Below are 9,534 nucleotides of genomic sequence, written 5' to 3'. Positions count from 1 at the left end.
ACCATCATCACTGTCACCATGTCCATCATCATCACCATCATCACCATTATCACATCACCATCTACCATCACCATCATCACTGTCACCATCATCATTATCACCTCCATCATCACTATCATCACCACCCTCACCCTTGTCATCATCTACCACTATCATCATTGCCATCACCATCATCATCACCATCATCATATCACCGTCTACCTTCATCATCATTATCTACATTATCACTATCATTACCACCATCATCACCATCACTACTATTGTCACCATCGCCACCATCATCATCACTGCTATCACCATCATCATCACCATTATCACATCACCATCTACCATGATGTCACCACCATCATCATCTACATCATCACTATCATTACCACCATCACCATCACCACTACTGTCACCATTACCATCTACCACCACCATCATCATCACCATTTACCATGATGTCACCACCACCACCATCATCATCATCACCATTTACCATGATGTCACCACCACCACCATCATCATCATCTAAACATCACTATCATTACCACCATCACCACCATCACTGTTATCACCATCACCACTATTGTCACCATCATCTACCACCACCACCATCATTGCTGTCACCAGCATTGTCACCAGCATCTTCCTCACGTCTAAAACCCCATGAAGGGTTCGGCATGGCTCTGGGTACCTTTGGGAGCTGGGAGGAGGACACAGGAAACACACAATGTAGTCTTGGGCTGGAGGCCACCACCTGTAAAAACTCTATGCAAGTCCACAGAGCTCAGACAGGGCCAGGAAAATCCGGGGATGGTGGAGACTCTGGCTGCCTGGAGGAGTGAATTACAGGAAGAGTGGGGCCTAAGATGGGCTGTGGGGAGGGAGACACGTGGAGGAAGGTGAAAGCCAGATAGTGGCCAAGCACAGTTGGGGAGTGGACAAAGCATCTCAGGTTTCTGAGCAGGGAGATACTATCTCAGTAGTACCAACAAGTGAGCACCACTGATGGAGAAGTTCCTCAGTGAGCACACAGACCCACCATCACAGTGAGCACCTGTGGGTCACAGACTCTAACATGGACATCACCAGCACGTTTACCACCTCTGGAACTGGGAAACTGGGACGTGTGGCCAGTCCAAGGCATCTCAGCACTGAGAGACTGTGGTACCATCAGTGCACTCTGAGCTGACTCCCTGGATTGATCCCAGCCCTTGCACTTCCCAGCTATGTGGCCTCACCAATTCCTTACCATCTCTTTGCCTCAGTTTCCCCATCTACAAAATGAGGACCATCATAGGGTTGGTGTGAAGATTGACTAGTACTCAAAGCAACGCTTGGAACTAGCAGGCCTGAGAAAGGCAGAGGCCACTGTCATTCCCTCAATCTGAGGTGGAGGGACCGGCAGAGAACACCAGCACACTGCCGAATCTCAGAGTGAGCCACTGAGTCCTGCTCAGTCAGACATGTGGCTTCCTGCATGCAGCCTGCTTGTCCCTTACAGCAGATGGGGAATGGAATGTCCACATCCAGGATGCCCTGTTTCTAGAGAGGCCTCATGTTGTCCAGTGCCCCTAGGTGTGGCCTCTGTCTAGGCCTGCACACTCTGCCTCAGCCAGACCTGTCCGGGTGGCAGGCAGAATCCACCTGTCTGCAGGCCAGACTCACGGGGCTGCCCTGGGCCATTCCCCAGAGTGCCTGGCTGCCTCTGGTCTTCCCTGAGGCCTGCCCTTGGGTGGGTGTGGCCGGCCCCGCCTCACCCTGGCAGGCAGCCAGCCAGCCTCCTTCTCTTCGCCTGGGGCTGGCAGAGGGGGACGCCAGCAGTGTGGCCCAGTTGACATTCCTCTCCCTTGCAGTCTGTGGCAATTTTGCTCACTGTCCGTGCTGCTGAAAACACGGGCTTTACCAAACACTGCGGGCATTTAGCAGGCTGTGGGTTAACAGTGGGGCATTTCATCAACTGTCTGAAATAACACTTGCTGTTTGTCCAGTCTAGACAAAGGGATTTTGTATGAGTTTGGCTATTTAATCTAAAAACTGCACCTGTCTCTTTGATTTATTTAACTCTTCCCCCCAGGATTTTAAACCAATAACGGGTGCTAGAGAACACTCCATTTCAAACAGAACTTGCTCAGAAGTTTATCTTTGCTATATTTCCAAATCCGCCTGAATTCGGATGCCAAAGACCTATTATTTAGCTCATATATTGTACAGGTTATAAGACACTAAAACGTAATCCTGGAAGAAAAGCTTCATTTCTCCTCTACGGCAGCCCAAAGTCCATATAAAACCACAGCCAGAAAGACGCTCGTGATGGGATCACAACTCCTGACCAGCACCACGACACTGAACTTCACCATTCTTACCAGGATGGAAACAAACTTTGTAAGTTTATATATAAAATCTCCAGCGCACATGAAAATATAGCTGTTCATTCACGTCATACAAGTTGATATCCACACCCAACATTTGCAAAACACACAAGGTTGGCTTTGTAAGGGAGAGAAAGGAACAAAGGTGGTCCAGATGGAGGCCAGAGACAAGGGCCAGCCCCTCCGTAATGGTCACTCACTCACCTCCACTGAGGCAGGCACTGAACACTACCAGGGTGGAGGGCCCAGCTGACCCATGACCTCCTGCCTTCCTAGCCTATCTCGCACAGGATAGTAAACTGGGTGGAACAGTGACCCCCACAATTCCTGTCCACCTGGAACCTCAGACTGTGAACTTGTGGGGGGAAAAAAGGTCTTTGAAATGTGCTTACAATGAGCCCATGCTGAGCTGTGGTGGACCCCGAATCCAATGTCCAGCGTGAGGGCTAATTTTACATGAACATGAACTTGGGTAGGGGTGTCCAGACCCTTAGTCAAACTTACTCTAAAACTTACTCTAACAGTGTGACTGAGAGTGTATGCCTGGCTGAGGTCAATATCCAGATCAGTAGGCAGCCCTCCCCAGTGAGGGGGGGTCCTCATCCATGTGGGGGCCTCATCCAATCAGCTGAAGACTGGAGTAGTGAGACTGAGGAAGAGGGCACAGTCTCTGCAGGGGCGGGGACACTGGTCTTTTCCTGCTTCAGACTCAAATGGGAACGTTGGCTCTTCCGGAGTCTTAAACTTGCCAGAGGCTTTTGGTCTAGAACTAGACTGGTCTCCCAACTCTTGAGCCCGCAGCCTCAAACTTCCCCTGCCAGCTCTCCTGGGTTTCTGGGTTGCCGGCTTCACAGCCTCAGCAACCACGTGAGGAGTTCACTCTCTGTCAGTCCCCTTACGTGCACACGTCTTACTGGCTCTGCTTCTCTGCAGAAGCCTGACTAACGCGGCTCGTGTCTTTCTAAGAGGAGAGGACACACAGATATGTGCAGACAGGAGACGGCCGTGGGAAGATGGAGGCAGAGATCAGTAGGATGTGTTGCAAGCCCAGGGTCATGGAGGGGTGCCGGCAGCCATCAGGAGCTGGACAGGGAGAGGAAGGGTTCTCCCCTGCAGACTGTGGAGGGAACACAGCCCCGCAGGTGTCTGGGTTTGAGACTTCCAGAACTGTGAGATAATAGATTTCTGCCATTTTAAGCTGCCTGGTTTATAGGGCAGCAGAAAGGATATAATACAGAAAGCCCATGGTCCTGAGCCACTTATGGTCTGGGGCTCCCAGTCAGATATTTACTGCTATCTGTGGGTCTTTGCTCTAGAAACTGGGGACACAGTGCACTGCCCTGCTAGGGCCCAGGCTCTCAGAAGAGGAGACAGATAGGACGCAAGCCAATGGGAAGACCACACGGCCAGTCAGGTGGAGGTGCGGCCACCAGGAACAGGTACAGCCACCGGGAACAGGTGCAATGTCAGGCAGTGGGGAGCTAAGCGTGGGACTGCTGCTTTCAATGTAGTGGTTTCCTTCACGGCTTGAGGGAGCTGAAGGTGCAAGCCAGGAAGCTGTCTCCCAGGGGCCAGGTCTTAGTCAACAGCTTGCCTAGAAGAAACAGCTAAGGGCATGCCATGCTTTTAATACAGTAGAGACCCACAGCTGACCAGCTCCCTATGCTGACCACTGCCTTAAGCTGACCTTATTTTCATAGACTGGACAGGTACCACACGTACGTACCAGTACACTGGGCCTAGATCCTGAGGTTGACCAACTCTGTGAGTTGCCCAGTTTGTTACAGGCCCCTGGCTGGTCACTCACAGAGGTTCTACGGTCCATGTTGTATCTGGGACAAGTTACTGAACCTCTCTGAGCTATAAAATGTGGGTGAGGCCAGGAGGAAACCCATTGATTATATAGGTATGAGAAGGTATGAGGATTACCTGAGGTGTTTCAAGTAAGTTATACCTGGCTCAGGTCCTGAATCAGTAAATGGGAGTGACCATTTGGAATCTTCCAGATGGAGCAAATGATCATAGCTGCGGATGAACTCTCACAAGGCCCCTGGGATGGCTGCCTCCTGCCTTTCAGCTTTATACGGTCCCTATCCTTGAGTGGAGTGGGACCTCCGACTCACTTCTAACCAATAGGAAACAGCACAGGGATGACATCACTTCCGTGATACATAAGACTGTCACACCCATCTGGCTAGGGGACTCTCTCTCTCTCCCTTGCTGGCTTTGAAGAATCAAGATGCCTTGCTATGCTAGCATCTCGAGAGGGCCACAGGGTGAGAAGCAAATGGTCAGCAAGAAATGAAGGGCTAATGGAGGCTCTCTGCCAGGCAGCCTTCAAGAAACCACAGCACACTCTTCCACAGTCGAGCCTCTGAGGAGACCACAGCCCCAGCCAACATCTTAGTTGCAGCTTTGCACAGGGCCCAATGAACCACGGCCAGACTCCTGACCCAGAGAACATGAGAGGTAACTAACGTTGTGTTATGGTCATAGGTTAGGTAGCAATAGTAACAAACACCTCTTACACAATCGTGGGGCAGACTCGCTGATGTCTGTGACACAGTTTCACCTGCTCTGCTCCCTTCTGCCCAGCACCATGCTAAGTGCTTCCCACACGCTTACTCATCCTTAACTGTACCTGAAGGACTTCAGGGTACATGAAAGATTCTTAAGGGACCTAGTAATTCAACGTGGCCCCTAGTACTGGAGAAAAGGATGGCCGGTTACAGACTTGCAGGCAGAACCATTAAACCACCCCTCACCTGCACCAGAGCTGATACATGCTCACCAAGCCACCAAGAAAATGTGCAATTTATGCAAAGGATGTGACCTCCACTGCACCTAGCACATACATTTCCTACAAAAAGTAACGGATTGGCATTCTGAGTGGAACCAGTAATTGGTTCCAAGACCATAATGGGCGGGGAAGTGCACCATTTCCATCATTTATGGGATATATTTAGCTGTGGACCCCTAGTGACTGAACACACACGATGTTTTGTTTTTCTGGAATGCCCCGTCATTTTTTTATGTTGAGCATTAGCTGGTCTATGTTCCGACTGACTTTTAAGAGACTTTCTCCCCCACTGTACCCACTGCACAGCAGGCCTTGGTTTCAGATGTGAGAGGTTTTTTTAAATCCCTCCTTCTCATCTTAATCCCTTCTCCGTCCTCGGCTTGCCATGACCGAGTGGACCGAGAGAGGGGTGGAATCCCCTCTGGGAAGAGGACAGAAAAGCCACTGTCCAGCTCCTGCATTTGTTTTCATCATTACTGTATTTTTAAATTTCACATTAATTTCAGAGTACAAAGAAATAGATCACAAACGCTGCCTTTGTTAGGTCGCTCTTATGACTGTGTCCCACCCGCCAGAGGTGTGCCGTACACCCTTGAACATCTGGAGCCAAGATGACTGCACTTGTCTGTCCCACCCTTGGGAAGTTCAGTAACACACTACTGATCCAGCATCCAGCAGCTGCAGACCTCCAGTTGCTATTTTGTGCTGGTGCAGATGCTGGTGTGGAAGACGTGTGTGAAGGATGTGCCGTCCCCAAAGCCCGGAAAACAGACGCGTTGGGCACCTGACCATCCTCTGTCTGCCACACGCCTGCCCACGAGTCACTGTGGCATTACTTTGGGGACCAGATTTCCCAAGGAACACACTTTCTCCTTAGTCTCATGTGATTTGAAAGCTGCCTCCCAGAGTCCCTCAGCCAGCACTGGTTTTACTGTTTCTGAGGCGGGACGGCACTGACGTTGGCATCTGGGCCCCTGGGAGTCCAGGAGCGAGGGCCAGAGTGTCCCCGAGCCAGCTGGACAGGAAGCTTCATGCTCAATGATGACGCACCAGACGCATTTCAGATGCCAGCGGCCTCTTCTGGATTTCTTTGCCAAAGTTTGGATTCTACTGATTTGTCGTAAATAAACTCAATTTTCACTCCCTTCACACAAATCATCTTTTTTTGGAAATGGTTTTTAAAAAAAATAAAGACTGAGCAAGTGCAGGGAAGATGAGGGGAGCAGAGGCGCGTGACTAATACCCTGGCCCCCAAACACTGCAAGGAGCTAGGCCAGTGCCTACCGGCCTCGGCAGCACTGAGTTAGACCAGGGACCTCTGCCGAAGCACAGGCAGCATCCAGGAGCTGAGGAGGAGGAAGTAGAGAGTGAACAGCAGGCAACCCATGGGAGAGGCTGTCCCTGCAGGAGCTGGGAGCCCACGGGACACTCTTCCTCTGGGATGCAGGCAGGTGTCAGCACTGTGGGAAATGTGAGCAGGCCACACACTGGCTCTGTGCAGCACTCCACAGTTTGCTCCAGAACATTTTGCTGGTGGACAGAGAAACCACATACCATCTTTTCTCCTGCCCAGAAGGCCTTTGGGGCTTGGGCGACATTGCTATCAGCTGTAAGGTTATGCAAGGCACCTGTTCCCTGGTGTAAGCCATGTCGTGTTGTAAGAAATCTAACTTTGCCCCAGAGAGGTCAGGACTCTGTCCTCAGCCACTGGAGGGCATCTCTAGGCCCTGGGCATGTCCTGCTTGATAAGAACACCTGTGTCTGCACAGGGGTCTTGGCACAGGGCAATGGGGAAACACGATTTAGCATGGAGGCTCAGGGTCACACAGCTTCTGCTCCCCCTCCCGAGACGCTGGACACTGAGGCTGGCCACATGAACCCTCAACCAAGTCTATCAGAAAGGCCCCAGTAAATACTCCAGACACCGAGGCCAGGGGCCTTCCCTGTGCACTGCCACCCTGTGTCCAGGAAGGTAGGGAGTCCTGACTGCACAGGGAGAGGGCAGCTGGAGCCCCCGAGTCTCTTCCCTCTGCTGACTTTAACCTGTGCCCTTCTCTGGACAAACCATTACGGCTGTGAGCGTAACAGCTTTCAGTGAGTTCTGCGAGTCCCTGTAGGGAATTATTGAGACTAAGGGTGTCCTGGGACCCCCAAACACTGCAACTGGTGTTAGAAGTGGGAGTGGTTCTGGGATCCCCAAATGCTCTGGCTGGCAGCAGACTGAGAACGGCCCTACGGACGGCTCCCTCTACTTTGGCACCTGAACACTCCCATCGCTGGCATGGGGACCGGGGTGGGGGTGGGAGGGACACTAGGGGGAGCACAGGTGCTGCTCTGGACCCCGACCCCCGAGTGTCACGACCCCCGAGTGTCACGGCACAGGGACAGTGCTCTCAAGCCTGCGGAAGACGGAGGAGCTACTGCCTGAGACAACCGACTCCTCCTTGGCCACATGGCAACGTGACTCACGCCCTGTGAGAGTCTGTTTGAAAACGCTGAATGTCAAAAAGGAAGAGCAGAGGCAGACAGCAAGACAGAAATAGGCGCGCGGATGAAACGAGGCTGCGGTTCCCATGGAACTTTCTATGAGGGATCCCAAAACATGGGCGAGGAGGCAGAGAGAGCGTGGCCACTCACTGTGTGCGCCTGGGACCCCGTGCAATGGTCAGGACAGGAGGTCCCAGGGGACCAGCAGCCCAGAGCCTCGCCTGGCCACAGCCCAGGGCCTGGCCAAGCCCTCCTGGCACCTGGCTGGCCGCTGCGCTCAGGGAGCTTCCAATCATAAAGTCCCCTCGTGTCTGACTTTAGCCCAAAACTCCCTGCACAACTGCTTTTGTGTTGACCTCTGAACCCACAGCAGGATCAGCAACCTGTTTCTGAAAAGGCCCAGACAGCAAAGGTTTGAGGTTTTGCAGGCCAGGCAGTCTGTGCCACAGCACTTGCATGCAACGTGCAGATGAAGGCCTGTCTGTGCCCATTAAGCTTTACTCACAAAGTCAGGCAGCCACAGGTGGTGCTGTGCCAGCCCCTGACCTAGAGACCAGGCGCAAGGCTTAGCAGAAGCCCCGTGGCAGCCGCCACCCCAAGGCCCACCTCCTGCCCACTGCCCTGCCCTCTCAGCCAGATTTAGCACATAAAAACACAAGATGCTCCCTTACATGTGCATTTCAGAAAACAACAGGTTTTTCTTTTTTTTAAAGTGTATTCCACACAAAACCTGGAACGCACCAATACTAAAAAATAGTTTATCTGAATCTGAAACTCAGCTGAGCAACCTGTGTCTTTACCTGGCTGTCTGTCTGGGAGAGATGTGGTTCCATCCATTCCACAGAGATCCCAGCTCAGAAGTGGAGCCTTCCCAGAACCCAGAACTCCTAGGAAGCCCAGGCCAGGCTGGGCAGGAAGAGTCACGTGTCCAAAACACTGTTGTTGAACTCTCCTCTTCATTGACCAAATTCAAGGCAGGCTGGGACTTGGTCCAGTCTATCGGCTCCAGAGACCAGAAGCCTGGATGGGATGGCGACTCAGCTGCCTGTTTCAGGCCCCTGAACACTTCTGGGGAACCCCTGACCCACCCCACAACTCAGAACACAAACTTGCAGGAAGACTGAGAGGGTGGAGGGCCTGGGGCTGGAGCAGAACCGGGGACCCCTTGCAGACGCACAGTCTGGGGCTCTGTGTTGCTTTTTAGTGTGATTGGGGTGAAGGCCTGTCCATGCCTCACTTGTTTACATTTGTCCCAATAGTAATTCTGGAAACAAGCACAGGCTCTTATTAGAAGAAACACAGAAAGGGAACAGGGGTGCCGGGGGTGGGGGGCAGAGAGGGAAGGAGAGAGAAGGGTGAGAGCAAAACATGGACCAGCCCGGGCACCTTGTTCACTAATCCTGCACATTTATTTAGTTACCTGTGGTATTTGTTAACCAATGCATTGTAAACAATTACACCAATTGCTGAGCTCCCGGTTCCGTGGGACAGAGTCCAGTGTGGTGTGGTGGAGTTCTCCGCTCAGGGTCACACTGGGGGTCAGGACATCAAGGCACTGGCCGGGTTGGGGCTCCTCCTAGAGCTCTGGGGGAAGAATCTGTCTCCACGCTCACTCAGGTGTTGGCAGAGTTCAGTCCTGAGGCTGCAGGACTGAGGTCCCCTCTCCTTGACTCGAGGCCTCCCATTTTCAAGGCGGCCGAGCGTCACATCCCATGTCCCATAAGACTGCCAAGCCTCCCTCCTGCCACAACTCTCTCTCCTCCTCCACCCCCACATTTGAGGGCTCATGTGGTCACACCAGACCCCTTGAGTAATTCAGGACTGGTCTCCCTACCTCAGCGTCTACTGATCGGCAGCCTTGATCACCTCTGAGAAGCCCCTCTTGCCCTG

The 9,534-nt window shown here is 52.4% G+C and overlaps 1 protein-coding gene across 3 annotated transcripts in view; it reads right to left on the bottom strand.

Moving 5' to 3' along the window:
• AJAP1 (adherens junctions associated protein 1) overlaps positions 1 to 9,534 on the bottom strand; it is a 115,771-nt gene that overhangs the window by 88,518 nt on the left and 17,719 nt on the right. The window contains exon 1 of one of the 3 annotated variants that reach the window (XR_002774240.1): positions 8,445 to 8,496. The exons of the other annotated variants lie outside the window; for them this stretch is intronic. The gene's annotated coding sequence lies outside the window, so the exon portion shown is untranslated. Of the gene's footprint in view, positions 1 to 8,444; positions 8,497 to 9,534 lie in introns of those variants that run through there. 3 annotated transcript variants of the gene reach the window in all.

This window comes from Otolemur garnettii, unplaced genomic scaffold (assembly GCF_000181295.1).
Source record: "Otolemur garnettii isolate 467f Iridium unplaced genomic scaffold, OtoGar3 scaffold00067, whole genome shotgun sequence".
Lineage (NCBI taxonomy): Eukaryota > Metazoa > Chordata > Mammalia > Primates > Galagidae > Otolemur > Otolemur garnettii.
Note: the sequence above shows the minus strand (reverse complement) of the source record. Positions and strands in the feature narration are given on the sequence as shown.